The sequence below is a fragment of the Diceros bicornis genome, chromosome 15 (genome assembly GCF_020826845.1).
Source record: "Diceros bicornis minor isolate mBicDic1 chromosome 15, mDicBic1.mat.cur, whole genome shotgun sequence".
Taxonomy (NCBI): domain Eukaryota; kingdom Metazoa; phylum Chordata; class Mammalia; order Perissodactyla; family Rhinocerotidae; genus Diceros; species Diceros bicornis.
The window spans coordinates 61,968,605-61,977,962 of NC_080754.1; the positions used below are offsets into that span (position 1 = coordinate 61,968,605).

At 45.5% G+C, this 9,358-nt stretch overlaps 1 pseudogene; it reads right to left on the reverse strand.

Moving 5' to 3' along the window:
- The window catches only part of LOC131414628 (peroxynitrite isomerase THAP4-like), a 10,314-nt pseudogene extending 2,987 nt beyond the window's left edge, over positions 1-7,327 (reverse strand).
- Between the last annotated feature and the right edge of the window lie 2,031 nt (positions 7,328-9,358).

Here is a 9,358-nt window from a genome sequence, read left to right on the forward strand (position 1 = left end):
ATGCTGGTTTTGATTTGCATTTTCCCAACAATTAGTGATTTTGAACATCTTTTCATGTGGCTGTTGGCTATCTGTATATCTTCTTTGCAAAAATGTCTGGGTTCAGATCCTCTGCCCATTTTTTGATTGGGTTTTTTTTTTGTTGTTGAGTTGTATGGGTTCTTGATATATTTTGGATATTAACCCCTTATCAGATATATGATACACAAATATCATCTCTCAGTTGGTAGGTTGTCTTTTTGTTTTGTTGATGATTTCTCTTGCTGTGCAGAATATTTTTAGTGTGATATAGTCCCATTTGTTTATTTTTTCTTTTATTTCCTTTGCCTGAGGACATGATATTTAAAAAGCTACTGCGAGGACTGATATCAAAGAGTATACTACCTATGTTTTCTTTTAGGAGTTTTATGATTTCAGGTGTTATGTTCAAGTCTTTAATCCATTTTGAGTTAATTTCTGTGTATGGTGTAAGATAGTGGTCTATTTTCATTCTTTTGCATGTGGCTGTCCAGTTTCCCCAGCACCATTTATTGAAGAGACTTTCCCTTTTTCATTGTATGTTTTTGGCTCCTTTGTTGAAAATTAGCTGTCCGTAGATGTGTAGGTTTATTTCTGGGCTCTCAATTCTGTTCCACTGATCTGTGTGTCTGCTTTTGTGCCAGGACCATGCTGTTTTGATTACGATAGCTTTGTAGTACACTTTGAAATCAGGAATGTGATGCCTCTAGATTTGTTCTTTTTTCTCAGGATTGCTTTGGCTATTCAGGGTCTTTTGTTGTTCCGTATAAATTTTAGAATTCTTTGTTCTATTTCCATGAAAAATGTCATTGAGATTTTGATAGGGATTACATTGAATCTGTAGATTGCTTTAGGTAATATGGATATTTTAGTTACGTTAATCTTCAAATCCATCAGCATGGAATATCTTTCCATTTCTTTGTGTCATCTTTGATTTCTTTCAGCAATGTCTTATAGTTTTCAATGTATAGGTCTTTCACCTCCTTGGTTAAAATCATTCCTAGATATTTTATTCTTTTTGTTGCAGTTGTAAATAGGATTATTTTCTTGATTTCTCTTTCTGCTAGTTTGTTGTTAGTGTATAGAAATGCAAGTGATTTTTGTATGTTGGTTTTGTACTGTCAGAGACCTTTTTTGACTCCTCCCAACTCTATTTGTGTTCCACCCAACCTTCTCCAGGTCAGGTCTCCACAACTTCTGATGGACTGAAGCAACCCAGTGTAGTGGGAAAGGCAGGTGTTCAGAGTCAGGAAGACTTGATTAGTAATCTCCTGGTCTCAGGTGTGCTACTGACTTGATGTGACTGCCTTGTGATTCAGACATGCTTCTCCCAGTGAGTGGGGTGGTGAATTTAGACCACAAATAGCATGCTCCTCTCTTTAGTCAAAAAGATTTATGTGTGGAGCAATTAACAAACTTTACTGAGTGCTGCTTCCATGAGAAATGCTCTGCTGGGCTGTGTGGAAGCTACAGAGACTGGTCTGGGAGCAGTAGAGGCTGGTTCTAATCGGCGAGTGGGGGCAGCCTGTGCAGACGGAAGCCAACAGCATTACTGTCCTTACACCTGGGCAAGCAGAGCTCCCCAGGCCATCCACTGCTCTTCCCATAGTCTCAAGGGCTCCTGTGCTTTGAAATATGTTCCTCAAACTTTTCTAAGTGCCTCTCCAGTGCTTAGTTCCAGCCAGGGCCCATAGTGCCATCTGAGCAGGGTGCTCTGAGCCTGGACCAGGTCCAGCATAGGCCCTGGTCTCCCTTTCTCCCCTTCAGGGTGCTCTCTGACTCTCTACACCCCCACCTCCCTGCACATGGGGTTGACCAGATGTCCAGGAGCTTCAGGACTCATGACTGTGGGGTTATTCCAGAGCTCTGTGGCAGGGGCCTGATTCTAGAAGCGCATCCCGGGGAGCAGGTAGCTTCTATTGGCTTACGTGGTGTTTGTCGTACAGGAAGACATGAGATTGGGAAACCAGAATGATGCTGATATGCTGATTCTGAGGCCTGAGAATTTGAATTTCTAACAAGTTTCCAGGTGATGTTAATGCTTCTGGTCAGAGAACCACACTTTGAGAACCACTGAACTAGTGTGAAATTGTATGTCTTGTGAGCAAACCACGTTGTATTCTTTAAATCCTTTGAGAACTTTTGTTCTTACGTCCTGTAGTGTTGGTAAATGCCTAGCTAAACGGCAATGCAGGTTTAAATATTCTCATCCAAATACTAGATACACACAAAGATACTGACTCAGGTATCACCCTGTGAAATGATGTCTGTAAATGCCCTACCTGCCTGACCTGAACTGTTGGTCACTGCTCAGTCAGTGCAATGAGCTTCTCATCATGTGACTCCCATGAATTGGATACATGAGAGGCCATGGATACCTGGCTCAAGACCAGAAAGGCAGATCTGTGGCTCTGGGGCTGCCTGATTCTTACTGTGGCTGAATGCCATAGGGGTGGGTATGCATCTGCCTTCCTTTATACATTTTCCAAATTTTTGGTGAAAATGGGATTTAAAAAAAATTAAAAATCCAATCAAGGTTTGCTGGAGGATGTAGTTCTTCAAAGGAAATGATAATGGATATTTGACAGGGAGCATTGATTTGGGAGTTTGGATTTTAAGGAGAGGGCTGAGTTTGTGGCCAGGGTTTCTGAAGTAACAGAGACTGAGGTCACTCAAAGATAACCAGCAGGTCAAATGATCCCTTAAGTGATTTAGGATTTTGCAAAGATGTCTCCAGTCCCTATGATTGAAAACAGCAGGACATCGTCAACAGTCAACATTTACAAGTAACAGGTGAGCACCGGGTCCACCCCATGATGAGGATTCTGCAGAATGTGCAGGCCCCCTGGGGCTCACAGTACAGTCACCACACACATAAGCCACTAAGGAGCATTGCCGAGCAGGGAGGCCCCGACAGAGGTGCCGACCAGGTGCCACAGAAACCAGAGGAGGGAGGAATGTGTGTGGAAAAGTGGAATGCAGGCAAGATTCCCAAATATTAGCTTAGTTGACCTTCAATTTACTTAAGGAGAGATTATTATTCCTCTTTTAAAGGTGGGCAAACTAGGGCTCAGGGATTTGCTCAAGATCCAGCAGCTAGTATCACAGGACCAGGATTTAAATCATCTACCCACATATGGTGAATATAGAAAGGGATCTTTAGAACAGGTGATCTGTGTCAAGTCACCACTCAACCATCTACTAGCTGTGGTCCGGTTACTTAATCTCTCTCTTAGTTAACTCTTATAGAAAGCAGCGTTGTTTATATAAACCAGGATCATTGTGAGGAAGAGAGAGACAAGAAACACCAGCGCCTAGCGTGGTGTCGGACGCAGCGGAGGCTACCAAGTTTGGCTTCCTTCCCTTCCCTTCTCTCCCAACGGCCCTAAGGAGATAGCTTCACTCGGGCTCGCCAGAAGGCACAGAATAGAGGTTTTCTCTCAAGCAAGTGACTTAACCTACTCAAGCCTCAATTTCCTCATTTATAAAATGGACATAGTAGTGCTACCTACTTTATAGAGTTGTTGTGGCATTTAAATCAGAAAATGTGTCAGGTACTTCACATAATGCATGGCACATGGTTAGTGCTCCATAAATGTAAATATAAATAATAATCATAGAAATGGGAACGTTAAGAATCTAGGGTGTTGGAGTCAGAGAAGCAGTGAGCCCTGTGCCTGCCCCTGGCTCACCCCGGAAAGCTGAGTTGGCCCAGGCTGGAGGCCCCGGAGGAAATAGGGCGGATCGAGTCATCCTATTTTATTTACTGTGCCTGCTATACAGCTCTTGCCAAGAAGATGGCGGGATTTTCTTTCAAATAAAACTGAATTGTGCACAGTCCCCAGAAGACGTTTTCCTCTGCTGCTGAACTGAGCTTCCTGAGGGCTTCTTGCTGGAATGAAGAGAATGAAATGCTTGACTTTTCCATAACAGCCTCTGGTTTAATAATTAGACATTCCAGGAATAACTGCGTTGGCAGAAGTTAGCTCCATTTTATTTTGACAGTGGAAGAGTCTTCTATTTTCTCTTTTCTTCCCATTCCATCAAAATAATGGAAAAAGCTATTTGGAAGCCTGGAGTTTTTGTAGCACAATTCAGTATTTAAGACCATGCTGTGTGCTAATATTTTCCCCAAAGGTCACAGCTAGAAATATTTTATGGTGGAGAGATCATGAAAAAGGCCTACATACCCCGTATATTCCTATATACCCCAGCCAGTACCAACCGGAGAAGTTTTCAGGTTATAGTTGTATTGTAACTCTTCTTCAGATTTCCTTTCTATCTTTGCAATAGGGAGCAGGCACCATGAGGTTAAAAAGACTAGGAGGCTTTGGGGCAGAGAGACCAAGGCGTGGATTCCAGCCCAGCCATTAACTTGTCCCTGGCGAGTTGTGGAAAACCTGGGATCCTCAGTGTCCTCATCTGGAAAATGACATTGAGAAACCCATGTGGCAGGATGGTTTGGAGGACGAGGGAACGTATGTAAAGCCCAAAGAGTGTGGCAAGTAATAAGCTCTGTTTCAATACATATTAGGTCCCTTCCCTCGCCGCCTCCACTGTTTTGTAAGTAGGTGATGGCCAGCAAGTCTCTTAAGCCCTCCTGTTATCTGTGAAGTTAAGAGGCTTTGCCAGCTAACCACACACTAGTGTTGCATGCGGCCCGAAAAATCTATCTGTGATTCTTCCTGTTGTTATCATTCACTCAAGAGCTGCTCCAACACCAGACAAATCAGCTCCAAGGTGAAAGGTGGAATGACCACAGGGGCCTGGGGGCCTGTGTGGCCTCCATGGCAGAATGACCCTGGAGCCGGGCCTGAGGAAATTAGAAGAGCAGAGGGGCCTCAGGGTGGGTAACAGCCTGAACCCTTTGGGGGATGAGAAGAGTCCAGGGAGGTTTAACCCAAACCCTGCGTGGATTTCTAAATGATCAATCCCAGGGCCAAGCTAAGCATTTCTGACATCTCCAGACTGTTATATTACTCAGCACCTTTTTGGTGAAAAGCAGCAGAAACCCAATAAAAACTAGCTGAAATCCAGTAAAAGCCAGCAAAAGCACAAAAGGGATTTTATTGTCTCATGAAAGCAGGCTGTCGTTTTGAATGTTGGCCTTTCAGTTTTCCTTCTGCTTTGATAGACTTGCTCTACCTGAGAGCCAAGTTGGACCTTGGCAGATGTAGGCTTATAATCCAATAGGAAGAGACCCTCCTCCCCACGTCCATATAGCAAATCCTGTGGAAGGGCTCCGATCAGATTTTGTTAGATAATGTGCGCGTTCCTCGGATGAGCACATGGTAGGATGGACATGGCCTACCACAGTGCTCAGAATACAAAGGCCTGGATGATGTGGCCGCCAATATGAGAGCGGCCAGGTGGGTCTTTTGACTTATAGTCCAATGATATCTATGTGGAAGGAGAAGTTGCTGTTTACCAACAAAAAAAGATGTGCCAGGCAAAAACAAACAACCCAAAGAGATGCCCGTGATAGGAGGCCCCACAAGCCGAACTGAATCCCCGTATTGAGCTCAGCCCTCGGTCTGCCCAGAGATGCACTGACCCTTCAGAGACCACTGAGACACAGCAGGGTACCCCTGGGTCTGGCCTCCAGGACCTTGGCCTTCTTTTTTCTCTCGGCAGCTTCCTCTTTTCGGTTTCTGGTTCATGGATCTCACACATCTTTGTCCATCACGTGTTTTCCAGTAGCAATTTTCTCACGCCCGTTATGCTTCCATCCCACCCACCTGAAAAACCCCGACTCTGGGTCAACACACCATCCCATTTCTCCCCGATGCCACCTGACTGCTGAGCTCTCCAGGGGACGGCCACAGGCCTGCACTGATGAGTGCCGCTGTAAGTTCATGGCCTGCGACCTCAGCAGGCCCTATTTCTAGGCAGTTCCGTCATCCGTCCTCCACAGGGCCCATTTCAAACATGCTGGTTATTGGCTGTTCCTCCTGTGGCTAGGTTCTCCACCTGTGTCTTTTCTGTGCCCTGATTGTCTGACCTCTACAGACAACATCTTCGGGCTCTTGCCCTCTGGCTTCCTGTTGGGTTTGGTCAAGGGAGGCAGCAGCAGAGGAATCGGAGGGCAAGAGGACAGAGAGGTTGGCTCACCTATTTCCCTGCTTCCTCCCTGCCTCACCATGGGTCTGGCCAGGGCTGAGTCCCTCTAAGTCCCTGTTGGGCAATTCCCTTGTGTGGCTCTAGCTCGCAAGGGCTCCCTCCCCTCCTCTTGCTCACTGTTGCCAGTTCCTGGGGGCCTCACCTCCCTTGTTTGTTCCCTTAACCCAGGCCACCTCTATTTGAGCCACCCCTTCATTAATTTTCTTTAGTGAGACTCTTTTGAGTGTGCCATCTGTTTCCTGCCAGAAAGTGACTGAGCACATCCATTCTCCTCAAACACATGGCCTCTCCAAGGACTCCTTCATCCCCAGGAGTGAAGTGACCCCTTCATTCTTACCTCAGAGGGAACAGAGGAACCTCCTCACTTTCTTCCCTTAAGCCTAAGCCCTCCTGCGTCTGCCTCCGTCCTCCTCCCACCAATTCTCCTGCTGCCCTAACACACTGTCCAGCCTTGCCTGAGACCAGTTTGTCTCCTGAGCCCTGAACTCCATGACCCCCTCTACCTGGAGACCTGTTCTGTCTGTCGTCTTCTCTCTCTCTAATCTGCACCTGTCCCTCAACCAGGATTCTTCCTTCCTTCCAGCAGTCAAAGTTGCTCAAGGCTTTCCCATCCTTAAAATGACCCCTCAACACCTACTTCTCTTTAGCCACCATCCTATTTCCCTCTTCCCCATCACAGCAATCTTCTGAAAAAGATCATCTGCGTTTCATCCTCTCACCGCCCATTTGCCGAGGACGACACATGGTCTCTCTAGGCCCGGGTGGGCAGCATATCTGTTGAGAGGATCACACCACCCTTTGCTAAATCAGGCTTTCTATCTTTAGTAGGAATTTGGTTATTTCTTTTCTTTCTTGGAATATTATAATTAAGGAAGAAAATGCGTCATGAGTCTGAAAAATTTGTCAAACACTGTTAATGACAGCATTCCACGCTTACTTTTCAGTTACAACTCTGAAAAGACATCCCTTGGACGATTTAAAAGTGGTACCTCAGAGCTTGGTAGAGGGTGCTGTGGTCTGCATGGGGTGGCAGGACGAGGGAGGCACGTTTCAGGCTCTGTGAGGCAGGAAGCAGCATCACGGCCAAGAGAGGAGCTCAAGGCAGGGAGTGAGGCTGAGGGTTTGCGGCAAAGAGCATTCTGTGCTGCTTATGGGAGATTACTTGCCTTAGCTTGAGGGTTACCTCCATCCCCCCTTTACCCCCAGGCCACCTGGGAAAATCTGTAACCCTGCTAGCCAGCATTTATCAGGAGGAATTTTATACAGGAAGCACACATCTTCTTCAGCAGGCATCCAGCTCATGTAAAGAGCACCTGCTCAGTAACGGAAGAGCATGGATTTTGAATCAGACAGGCTTGGGTGAACTTAGGAAAGTTACTAGACCTCTCTAGGTCTCGGTTTCTTCTGTACTACTCACAAATGATGCGTTCTCCACCCTGTTCAACCCCTCCACACACAGTCTCCCGATGTGTGCAGACCAGTGCTTCCCAATCCAATGTACATGTGAATCACCTGGGGGATCTTAGTCACATGCAGGCCCCGATTCAGTAGGCCTGGGGTAATTCTGCATTTCTAATGAGCTCCCAGGTGCCTCCCAGGCTGCTGGTCCTTGTACCACACTTTGAGTTGCAAAACCCTCTCTGTGCATTGATCATATGAGTATGAAAAAAGAAAATGAGTCACCATCCCTTACAGCAACTGAAAGCCCCCCGATGTCCCCTAGCCTTTTCCAACATCCCTTACAGCTCTGAGGTTTAGGGTCAGGGTCTCCTCCTACCCTCTCATTGCTGGTGTGGTCAGACCTGTTGTCCCTCTGGTCCTGTCTCCTGCCCTCTCCTAATTCACGTCCTAGCTAGCCACGGCACCTTAGCCCTGTTAAGGTACCTCAGGTATTTATAGAGGAATCTGTATGTTCCCAGTCTCCCTTCAATTAATCAGCCTGTGCAGACTGTGTCTGAAATTTGGTCCAGACATTGTGGAATAAAGAGCTCCCTGCAGGCATGTCTTAAATTTCACGAGTACTGGGCAATAACAGTATAAATTAGCTTTTAGACTCCGAAAAAAATTGGGCCAAAAAAAATATTGGGCCAAACTCTTCCATGTGCATTTATTACTGTCAAATCAAGCATGTATAAATGCTTTGACACATTTAAAAACCACTCTAGGTATTAAAATGTAAATAACAATGAATGACAAGATGTCATCAATAATGCCTATAATTTTATTGAGCATGTGGTGCTTTATACTCAATATCTGTAACCCTCACAGAAACATTGTAATCTGCATTTCCCTCTCATGCCAATGGGGACCCTGGGTCTCAGAGAGGTTCAGCACCTTTCCCAAGTCACACAGCTCGTAGGCAGCAGAGCCCGGATCACCCAGGATGCGGGATGTAAAAGCCGGCTCAACGCCGTCTGCAGCTCCAGATTGACGGGACCTCTCAGGCTCTCTTTTCATGAGACAACCACTTCCTTAAATAATGTCTTGTTTTACTTTTTCCATTTACTTTCTCAATCCTGTTATTTGTGGATTTTATTAACAAGGCTCCCCTTAACTTGAGACAATGTGATCGTCACACTGGAAAATAGCAATGAGAGCCTGTTTTGAAATATTTAGTTGGTTTAATCTTACACACAATGATATTCTGAGGAAGAGGAGTGGGTGGGAAGTGGAGTCACCTTTTCTACCAGGTAGCGAGGCAGTGTCAGTCTACAAAGGGCGAGAATAATACATCAGAAATGTGGGCCATTATTGACTTTTCATTGTGGGGCCAAAGAAGTATTTGAGTTCATACCGACCCACACACTAAGAGCCTGGTGTGCTATTTTTATTGTGAGTGACTGAATTGGGGTTAGCCTGGAGGATGGGAACCAAGGCAACGGGACTTAAATAGGAACTTGACCAAAACCATCACGGCATCAATAGTCTACCAAGGAGGAGTGGATTTAGATATCAGACGCCCAGAATAGCTTTTATGAACTCGATGTGCCCTCTAAGTCTACTGACTAGTCGTCTCTCCAATTTTAAAGAAGCAAGTTTCAGTAAATTATAGCAATAAAGGGCAGTGGTTGGGACATTTTGGTCTGACGTCCCAAATATTTCCTATAACATCACAAAATGCTATTGACCCTGATTGCCTGACCATCAGGAGAACTCGTCTACCTTAAAAACAAGAAAACAATTACCTCCCATTTTGCACACCCTCTGCTTTTTCTTTTTG